The sequence below is a fragment of the Saccoglossus kowalevskii genome, chromosome 15, assembly GCF_978046115.1.
Source record: "Saccoglossus kowalevskii chromosome 15, keSacKowa6.1, whole genome shotgun sequence".
Classification (NCBI taxonomy): Eukaryota; Metazoa; Hemichordata; class Enteropneusta; family Harrimaniidae; genus Saccoglossus; species Saccoglossus kowalevskii.
The window spans coordinates 33,967,947-33,979,599 of NC_140655.1; positions in this window are offsets into that span (position 1 = coordinate 33,967,947).

The following is an 11,653-nucleotide window of genomic DNA, read 5'->3' on the forward strand; positions in this document are numbered from 1 at the left end:
TACAAATACAAATACAAATACAAGGATATTTACTTTAAAAAAATGGGGGTCACCAGCTCAATTTACGAGAAAATGGTTGTCTATTAGTGGATAGTGGCCATTTCTGCAATATTATAACGCCTTACCATTGGTTCCTATGGCACAGATATGTCAAATTGCAGGAAGGTAACATAGGCTGAAAACAAATACATATTGCAGGCTGGTAACATAGGCTGAAAACAAATACATATTGCAGGCTGGTAACATAGGCTGAAAACAAATACATATTGCAGGTTGGTAACATAGGCTGAAAGCAAATACATATTGCAGGTTGGTAACATAGGCTGAAAACAAATACATATTGCAGGCTGGTAACATAGGCTGAAAACAAATACATATTGCAGGCTGGTAACATAGGCTGAAAGCAAATACATATTGCAGGTTGGTAACATAGGCTGAAAACAAATACATATTGCAGGCTGGTAACACAGGCTGAAAACAAATACATATTGCAGGTTGGTAACATAGGCTGAAAACAAATACATATTGCAGGCTGGTAACACAGGCTGAAAACAAATACATATTGCAGGTTGGTAACATAGACTGAAAACAAATACATATTGCAGGCTGGTAACACAGGCTGAAAACAAATACATATTGCAGGTTGGTAACATAGGCTGAAAACAAATACATATTGCAGGTTGGTAACATAGGCTGAAAACAAATACATATTGCAGGCTGGTAATATAGGCTGAAAACAAATACATATTGCAGGCTGGTAACATAGGCTGAAAACAAATACATATTGCAGGTTGGTAACATAGGCTGAAAGCAAATACATATTGCAGGCTGGTAACATAGGCTGAAAACAAATACATATTGCAGGCTGGTAATATAGGCTGAAAACAAATACATATTGCAGGCTGGTAACATAGGCTGAAAACAAATACATATTGCAGGCTGGTAACATAGGCTGAAAACAAATACATATTGCAGGTTGGTAACATAGGCTGAAAACAAATACATATTGCAGGTTGGTAACATAGACTGAAAACAAATACATATTGCAGGCTGGTAACATAGGCTGAAAACAAATACATATTGCAGGCTGGTAATATAGGCTGAAAACGAATACATATTGCAGGTTGGTAACATAGGCTGAAAACAAATACATATTGCAGGCTGGTAACACAGGCTGAAAACAAATACATATTGCAGGTTGGTAACATAGGCTGAAAACAAATACATATTGCAGGATGGTAACATAGGCTGAAAACAAATACATATTGCAGGCTGGTAACACAGGCTGAAAACAAATACATATTGCAGGTTGGTAACATAGGCTGAAAACAAATACATATTGCAGGATGGTAACATAGGCTGAAAACAAATACATATTGCAGGTTGGTAACATAGGCTGAAAACAAATACATATTGCAGGTTGGTAATATAGGCTGAAAACAAATACATATTGCAGGCTGGTAATATAGGCTGAAAACAAATACATATTGCAGGCTGGTAACATAGGCTGAAAACAAATACATATTGCAGGCTGGTAATATAGGCTGAAAACAAATACATATTGCAGGTTGGTAACATAGGCTGAAAACAAATACATATTGCAGGTTGGTAATATAGGCTGAAAACAAATACATATTGCAGGTTGGTAACATAGGCTGAAAACAAATACATATTACAGGTTGGTAACACAGGCTGAAAACAAATACATATTGCAGGCTGGCAACACAGGCTGAAAACAAATACATATTGCAGGCTGGTAACATAAGCTGAAAACAAATACATATTGCAGGCTGGTAACACAGGCTGAAAACAAATACATATTGCAGGCTGGTAACATAAGCTGAAAACAAATACATATTGCAGGTTGGTAACATAGGCTGAAAACAAATACATATTGCAGGTTGGTAACATAGGCTGAAAACAAATACATATTGCAGGTTGGTAATATAGGCTGAAAACAAATACATATTGCAGGCTGGCAACACAGGCTGAAAACAAATACATATTGCAGGCTGGTAACATAAGCTGAAAACAAATACATATTGCAGGTTGGTAACATAGGCTGAAAACAAATACATATTGCAGGTTGGTAACATAGGCTGAAAACAAATACATATTGCAGGTTGGTAACATAGGCTGAAAACAAATACATATTGCAGGTTGGTAACATAGGCTGAAAACAAATACATATTGCAGGCTGGTAACACAGGCTGAAAACAAATACATATTGCAGGTTGGTAACATAGGCTGAAAACAAATACATATTGCAGGATGGTAACATAGGCTGAAAACAAATACATATTGCAGGCTGGTAACACAGGCTGAAAACAAATACATACTGCAGGCTGGTAACACAGGCTGAAAACAAATACATACTGCAGGTTGGTAATATAGGCTGAAAACAAATACATATTGCAGGTTGGTAACATAGGCTGAAAACAAATACATATTGCAGGTTGGTAATATAGGCTGAAAACAAATACATATTGCAGGCTGGTAACACAGGCTGAAAACAAATACATATTGCAGGCTGGTAACATAGGCTGAAAACAAATACATATTGCAGGCTGGTAACATAGGCTGAAAACAAATACATATTACAGGTTGGTAACATAGGCTGAAAACAAATACATATTGCAGGTTGGTAACATAGGCTGAAAACAAATACATATTGCAGGTTGGTAATATAGGCTGAAAACAAATACATATTGCAGGCTGGTAATATAGGCTGAAAACAAATACATATTGCAGGTTGGTAACACAGGCTGAAAACAAATACATATTGCAGGCTGGTAATATAGGCTGAAAACAAATACATATTGCAGGTTGGTAACATAGGCTGAAAACAAATACATATTGCAGGTTGGTAACATAGGCTGAAAACAAATACATATTGCAGGTTGGTAATATAGGCTGAAAACAAATACATATTGCAGGTTGGTAACACAGGCTGAAAACAAATACATATTGCAGGTTGGTAACATAGGCTGAAAACAAATACATGCTGCAGGTTGGTAACATAGGCTGAAAACAAATACATATTGCAGGTTGGTAACATAGGCTGAAAACAAATACATATTGCAGGTTGGTAACATAGGCTGAAAACAAATACATATTGCAGGCTGGTAACACAGGCTGAAAACAAATACATATTGCAGGCTGGTAACATAGGCTGAAAACAAATACATATTGCAGGCTGGTAACATAGGCTGAAAACAAATACATATTGCAGGTTGGTAACATAGGCTGAAAACAAATACATATTGCAGGCTGGTAACATAGGCTGAAAACAAATACATATTGCAGGCTGGTAATATAGGCTGAAAACAAATACATATTGCAGGTTGGTAACATAGGCTGAAAACAAATACATATTGCAGGTTGGTAACATAGGCTGAAAACAAATACATATTGCAGGCTGGTAATATAGGCTGAAAACAAATACATATTGCAGGTTGGTAACACAGGCTGAAAACAAATACATATTGCAGGTTGGTAACATAGGCTGAAAACAAATACATATTGCAGGCTGGTAACATAGGCTGAAAACAAATACATATTGCAGGTTGGTAACATAGGCTGAAAACAAATACATACTGCAGGTTGGTAACATAGGCTGAAAACAAATACATATTGCAGGTTGGTAACATAGGCTGAAAACAAATACATATTGCAGGTTGGTAACATAGGCTGAAAACAAATACATATTGCAGGTTGGTAACATAGACTGAAAACAAATACATATTGCAGGTTGGTAACATAGACTGAAAACAAATACATATTGCAGGTTGGTAACATAGACTGAAAACAAATACATATTGCAGGTTGGTAACATAGACTGAAAACAAATACATATTGCAGGTTGGTAACATAGGCTGAAAACAAATACATATTGCAAGTTGGTAATATAGGCTGAAAACAAATACATATTGCAGGCTGGTAACATAGGCTGAAAACAAATACATATTGCAGGCTGGTAACATAGGCTGAAAACAAATACATATTGCAGGCTGGTAACACAGGCTGAAAACAAATACATATTGCAGGTTGGTAACATAGGCTGAAAACAAATACATATTGCAGGTTGGTAACATAGGCTGAAAACAAATACATATTGCAGGTTGGTAACATAGGCTGAAAACAAATACATATTGCAGGTTGGTAACATAGGCTGAAAACAAATACATATTGCAGGTTGGTAACATAGGCTGAAAACAAATACATATTGCAGGCTGGTAATATAGGCTGAAAACAAATACATATTGCAGGCTGGTAACACAGGCTGAAAACAAATACATATTGCAGGCTGGTAACACAGGCTGAAAACAAATACATATTGCAGGTTGGTAACATAGGCTGAAAGCAAATACATATTGCAGGCTGGTAACATAGGCTGAAAACAAATACATATTGCAGGCTGGTAATATAGGCTGAAAACAAATACATATTGCAGGCTGGTAACATAGGCTGAAAACAAATACATATTGCAGGTTGGTAACACAGGCTGAAAACAAATACATATTGCAGGTTGGTAACATAGGCTGAAAACAAATACATATTGCAGGTTGGTAACACAGGCTGAAAACAAATACATATTGCAGGTTGGTAACATAGGCTGAAAACAAATACATACTGCAGGTTGGTAATATAGGCTGAAAACAAATACATATTGCAGGTTGGTAACATAGGCTGAAAACAAATACATATTGCAGGCTGGTAACATAGGCTGAAAACAAATACATATTGCAGGCTGGTAACACAGGCTGAAAACAAATACATATTGCAGGTTGGTAATATAGGCTGAAAACAAATACATATTGCAGGTTGGTAACACAGGCTGAAAACAAATACATATTGCAGGCTGGTAACATAGGCTGAAAACAAATACATATTGCAGGTTGGTAACATAGGCTGAAAACAAATACATATTGCAGGTTGGTAACATAGGCTGAAAACAAATACATACATGTATTGCAGGTTGGTAACATAGGCTGAAAACAAATACATACTGCAGGTTGGTAACATAGGCTGAAAACAAATACATATTGCAGGTTGGTAACATAGACTGAAAACAAATACATATTGCAGGTTGGTAACATAGACTGAAAACAAATACATATTGCAGGTTGGTAACATAGACTGAAAACAAATACATATTGCAGGTTGGTAACATAGACTGAAAACAAATACATATTGCAGGTTGGTAACATAGGCTGAAAACAAATACATATTGCAAGTTGGTAATATAGGCTGAAAACAAATACATATTGCAGGCTGGTAACATAGGCTGAAAACAAATACATATTGCAGGCTGGTAACATAGGCTGAAAACAAATACATATTGCAGGCTGGTAACACAGGCTGAAAACAAATACATATTGCAGGTTGGTAACATAGGCTGAAAACAAATACATATTGCAGGTTGGTAACATAGGCTGAAAACAAATACATATTGCAGGTTGGTAACATAGGCTGAAAACAAATACATATTGCAGGTTGGTAACATAGGCTGAAAACAAATACATATTGCAGGTTGGTAACATAGGCTGAAAACAAATACATATTGCAGGCTGGTAATATAGGCTGAAAACAAATACATATTGCAGGCTGGTAACACAGGCTGAAAACAAATACATATTGCAGGCTGGTAACACAGGCTGAAAACAAATACATATTGCAGGTTGGTAACATAGGCTGAAAGCAAATACATATTGCAGGCTGGTAACATAGGCTGAAAACAAATACATATTGCAGGCTGGTAATATAGGCTGAAAACAAATACATATTGCAGGCTGGTAACATAGGCTGAAAACAAATACATATTGCAGGTTGGTAACACAGGCTGAAAACAAATACATATTGCAGGTTGGTAACATAGGCTGAAAACAAATACATATTGCAGGTTGGTAACACAGGCTGAAAACAAATACATATTGCAGGTTGGTAACATAGGCTGAAAACAAATACATATTGCAGGCTGGTAACATAGGCTGAAAACAAATACATATTGCAGGCTGGTAACATAGGCTGAAAACAAATACATATTGCAGGCTGGTAACACAGGCTGAAAACAAATACATATTGCAGGTTGGTAACATAGGCTGAAAACAAATACATATTGCAGGTTGGTAACATAGGCTGAAAACAAATACATATTGCAGGTTGGTAACATAGGCTGAAAACAAATACATATTGCAGGTTGGTAACATAGGCTGAAAACAAATACATATTGCAGGTTGGTAACATAGGCTGAAAACAAATACATATTGCAGGCTGGTAATATAGGCTGAAAACAAATACATATTGCAGGCTGGTAACACAGGCTGAAAACAAATACATATTGCAGGCTGGTAACACAGGCTGAAAACAAATACATATTGCAGGTTGGTAACATAGGCTGAAAGCAAATACATATTGCAGGCTGGTAACATAGGCTGAAAACAAATACATATTGCAGGCTGGTAATATAGGCTGAAAACAAATACATATTGCAGGCTGGTAACATAGGCTGAAAACAAATACATATTGCAGGTTGGTAACACAGGCTGAAAACAAATACATATTGCAGGTTGGTAACATAGGCTGAAAACAAATACATATTGCAGGTTGGTAACACAGGCTGAAAACAAATACATATTGCAGGTTGGTAACATAGGCTGAAAACAAATACATACTGCAGGTTGGTAATATAGGCTGAAAACAAATACATATTGCAGGTTGGTAACATAGGCTGAAAACAAATACATATTGCAGGCTGGTAACATAGGCTGAAAACAAATACATATTGCAGGCTGGTAACACAGGCTGAAAACAAATACATATTGCAGGTTGGTAATATAGGCTGAAAACAAATACATATTGCAGGTTGGTAACACAGGCTGAAAACAAATACATATTGCAGGCTGGTAACATAGGCTGAAAACAAATACATATTGCAGGTTGGTAACATAGGCTGAAAACAAATACATATTGCAGGTTGGTAACATAGGCTGAAAACAAATACATACATGTATTGCAGGTTGGTAACATAGGCTGAAAACAAATACATACTGCAGGTTGGTAACATAGGCTGAAAACAAATACATATTGCAGGTTGGTAACATAGACTGAAAACAAATACATATTGCAGGTTGGTAACATAGACTGAAAACAAATACATATTGCAGGTTGGTAACATAGACTGAAAACAAATACATATTGCAGGTTGGTAACATAGACTGAAAACAAATACATATTGCAGGTTGGTAACATAGGCTGAAAACAAATACATATTGCAAGTTGGTAATATAGGCTGAAAACAAATACATATTGCAGGCTGGTAACATAGGCTGAAAACAAATACATATTGCAGGCTGGTAACATAGGCTGAAAACAAATACATATTGCAGGCTGGTAACACAGGCTGAAAACAAATACATATTGCAGGTTGGTAACATAGGCTGAAAACAAATACATATTGCAGGTTGGTAACATAGGCTGAAAACAAATACATATTGCAGGTTGGTAACATAGGCTGAAAACAAATACATATTGCAGGTTGGTAACATAGGCTGAAAACAAATACATATTGCAGGTTGGTAACATAGGCTGAAAACAAATACATATTGCAGGCTGGTAATATAGGCTGAAAACAAATACATATTGCAGGCTGGTAACACAGGCTGAAAACAAATACATATTGCAGGCTGGTAACACAGGCTGAAAACAAATACATATTGCAGGTTGGTAACATAGGCTGAAAGCAAATACATATTGCAGGCTGGTAACATAGGCTGAAAACAAATACATATTGCAGGCTGGTAATATAGGCTGAAAACAAATACATATTGCAGGCTGGTAACATAGGCTGAAAACAAATACATATTGCAGGTTGGTAACACAGGCTGAAAACAAATACATATTGCAGGTTGGTAACATAGGCTGAAAACAAATACATATTGCAGGTTGGTAACACAGGCTGAAAACAAATACATATTGCAGGTTGGTAACATAGGCTGAAAACAAATACATACTGCAGGTTGGTAATATAGGCTGAAAACAAATACATATTGCAGGTTGGTAACATAGGCTGAAAACAAATACATATTGCAGGCTGGTAACATAGGCTGAAAACAAATACATATTGCAGGCTGGTAACACAGGCTGAAAACAAATACATATTGCAGGTTGGTAATATAGGCTGAAAACAAATACATATTGCAGGTTGGTAACACAGGCTGAAAACAAATACATATTGCAGGCTGGTAACATAGGCTGAAAACAAATACATATTGCAGGTTGGTAACATAGGCTGAAAACAAATACATATTGCAGGTTGGTAACATAGGCTGAAAACAAATACATACATGTATTGCAGGTTGGTAACATAGGCTGAAAACAAATACATACTGCAGGTTGGTAACATAGGCTGAAAACAAATACATATTGCAGGTTGGTAACACAGGCTGAAAACAAATACATATTGCAGGCTGGCAACACAGGCTGAAAACAAATACATATTGCAGGCTGGTAATATAGGCTGAAAACAAATACATATTGCAGGTTGGTAATATAGGCTGAAAACAAATACATATTGCAGGTTGGTAACATAGGCTGAAAACAAATACATATTGCAGGCTGGTAACATAGGCTGAAAACAAATACATATTGCAGGCTGGTAACACAGGCTGAAAACAAATACATATTGCAGGTTGGTAATATAGGCTGAAAACAAATACATATTGCAGGTTGGTAACACAGGCTGAAAACAAATACATATTGCAGGCTGGTAACATAGGCTGAAAACAAATACATATTGCAGGTTGGTAACATAGGCTGAAAACAAATACATATTGCAGGTTGGTAACATAGGCTGAAAACAAATACATACATGTATTGCAGGTTGGTAACATAGGCTGAAAACAAATACATACTGCAGGTTGGTAACATAGGCTGAAAACAAATACATATTGCAGGTTGGTAACACAGGCTGAAAACAAATACATATTGCAGGCTGGCAACACAGGCTGAAAACAAATACATATTGCAGGCTGGTAATATAGGCTGAAAACAAATACATATTGCAGGTTGGTAATATAGGCTGAAAACAAATACATATTGCAGGTTGGTAACATAGGCTGAAAACAAATACATATTGCAGGTTGGTAACATAGGCTGAAAACAAATACATATTGCAGGTTGGTAATATAGGCTGAAAACAAATACATATTGCAGGTTGGTAACATAGGCTGAAAACAAATACATATTGCAGGCTGGTAATATAGGCTGAAAACAAATACATATTGCAGGCTGGTAACATAGGCTGAAAACAAATACATATTACAGGTTGGTAACACAGGCTGAAAACAAATACATATTGCAGGTTGGTAACACAGGCTGAAAACAAATACATATTGCAGGCTGGTAATATAGGCTGAAAACAAATACATATTACAGGTTGGTAACACAGGCTGAAAACAAATACATATTGCAGGTTGGTAACATAGGCTGAAAACAAATACATATTGCAGGCTGGTAATATAGGCTGAAAACAAATACATATTGCAGGATGGTAATATAGGCTGAAAACAAATACATATTGCAGGTTGGTAACATAGGCTGAAAACAAATACATATTGCAGGTTGGTAACATAGGCTGAAAACAAATACATATTGCAGGCTGGTAACATAGGCTGAAAACAAATACATATTGCAGGCTGGTAACATAGGCTGAAAACAAATACATATTGCAGGTTGGTAACATAGGCTGAAAACAAATACATATTGCAGGCTGGTAACACAGGCTGAAAACAAATACATATTGCAGGCTGGTAACATAGGCTGAAAACAAATACATATTGCAGGCTGGTAACATAGGCTGAAAACAAATACATATTGCAGGCTGGTAACATAGGCTGAAAACAAATACATATTGCAGGTTGGTAACATAGGCTGAAAACAAATACATATTGCAGGTTGGTAACATAGGCTGAAAACAAATACATATTGCAGGCTGGTAACACAGGCTGAAAACAAATACATATTGCAGGTTGGTAATATAGGCTGAAAACAAATACATATTGCAGGTTGGTAACATAGGCTGAAAACAAATACATATTGCAGGTTGGTAACATAGGCTGAAAACAAATACATATTGCAGGTTGGTAACATAGGCTGAAAACAAATACATATTGCAGGTTGGTAACATAGGCTGAAAACAAATACATATTGCAGGTTGGTAACATAGGCTGAAAACAAATACATATTGCAGGTTGGTAACACAGGCTGAAAACAAATACATATTGCAGGTTGGTAATATAGGCTGAAAACAAATACATATTGCAGGTTGGTAACATAGGCTGAAAACAAATACATATTGCAGGTTGGTAACATAGGCTGAAAACAAATACATATTGCAGGTTGGTAACATAGGCTGAAAACAAATACATATTGCAGGTTGGTAACACAGGCTGAAAACAAATACATATTGCAGGTTGGTAACATAGGCTGAAAACAAATACATATTGCAGGCTGGTAATATAGGCTGAAAACAAATACATATTGCAGGCTGGTAATATAGGCTGAAAACAAATACATATTGCAGGTTGGTAACATAGGCTGAAAACAAATACATATTGCAGGCTGGTAATATAGGCTGAAAACAAATACATATTGCAGGCTGGTAACATAGGCTGAAAACAAATACATATTGCAGGTTGGTAACATAGGCTGAAAACAAATACATATTGCAGGTTGGTAACATAGGCTGAAAACAAATACATATTACAGGTTGGTAATATAGGCTGAAAACAAATACATATTACAGGTTGGTAATATAGGCTGAAAACAAATACATATTGCAGGCTGGTAATATAGGCTGAAAACAAATACATATTGCAGGTTGGTAACATAGGCTGAAAACAAATACATATTGCAGGTTGGTAACACAGGCTGAAAACAAATACATATTGCAGGCTGGTAACATAGGCTGAAAACAAATACATATTGCAGGTTGGTAATATAGGCTGAAAACAAATACATATTGCAGGTTGGTAACATAGGCTGAAAACAAATACATATTGCAGGTTTGTAATATAGGCTGAAAACAAATACATATTGCAGGCTGGTAACATAGGCTGAAAACAAATACAAATAGTGAATGATGGAATACTTTTTGTTGTTCTCAATTATTTGAAACTTGTGTCAAAACTTTGTTTTTAACATCGTGCTCTATGATATTGTTCTCAAAATAGCCATTTTTGAAAAATGTTAGGATAAGTTTCTCAAAATCAATGATTCCAGCACTTGACATGCAATTACAGCCGTTCTGAGAATTATTCGGTCAGTCAGTTAGCAAAATGACTTGCAACTTTGCAAAACACTTTGGTCTTTGCCCAATCTAGACTTGTTGGTGCCACATGAGTGACGGGCGCGTGGTTTGGGATTACTATTTAATAGGGGTTGTCGGCTTGGTGAATTGTAAGTATTATCTAGCGTGCGTTTACAGCAACCATTCTTTATTTTTTATAATTATATTGTAATTATTTTCAGTAATTTTGAAAATCACAAGTTGGGTGTTGCTTAAATCTGTCTGTCGCATACGACTTATTTACCACTTCCGTGTCACTGAGAATGTTCTAGAACCGTACTGTGTCTGGGTGGAATATTCTATATT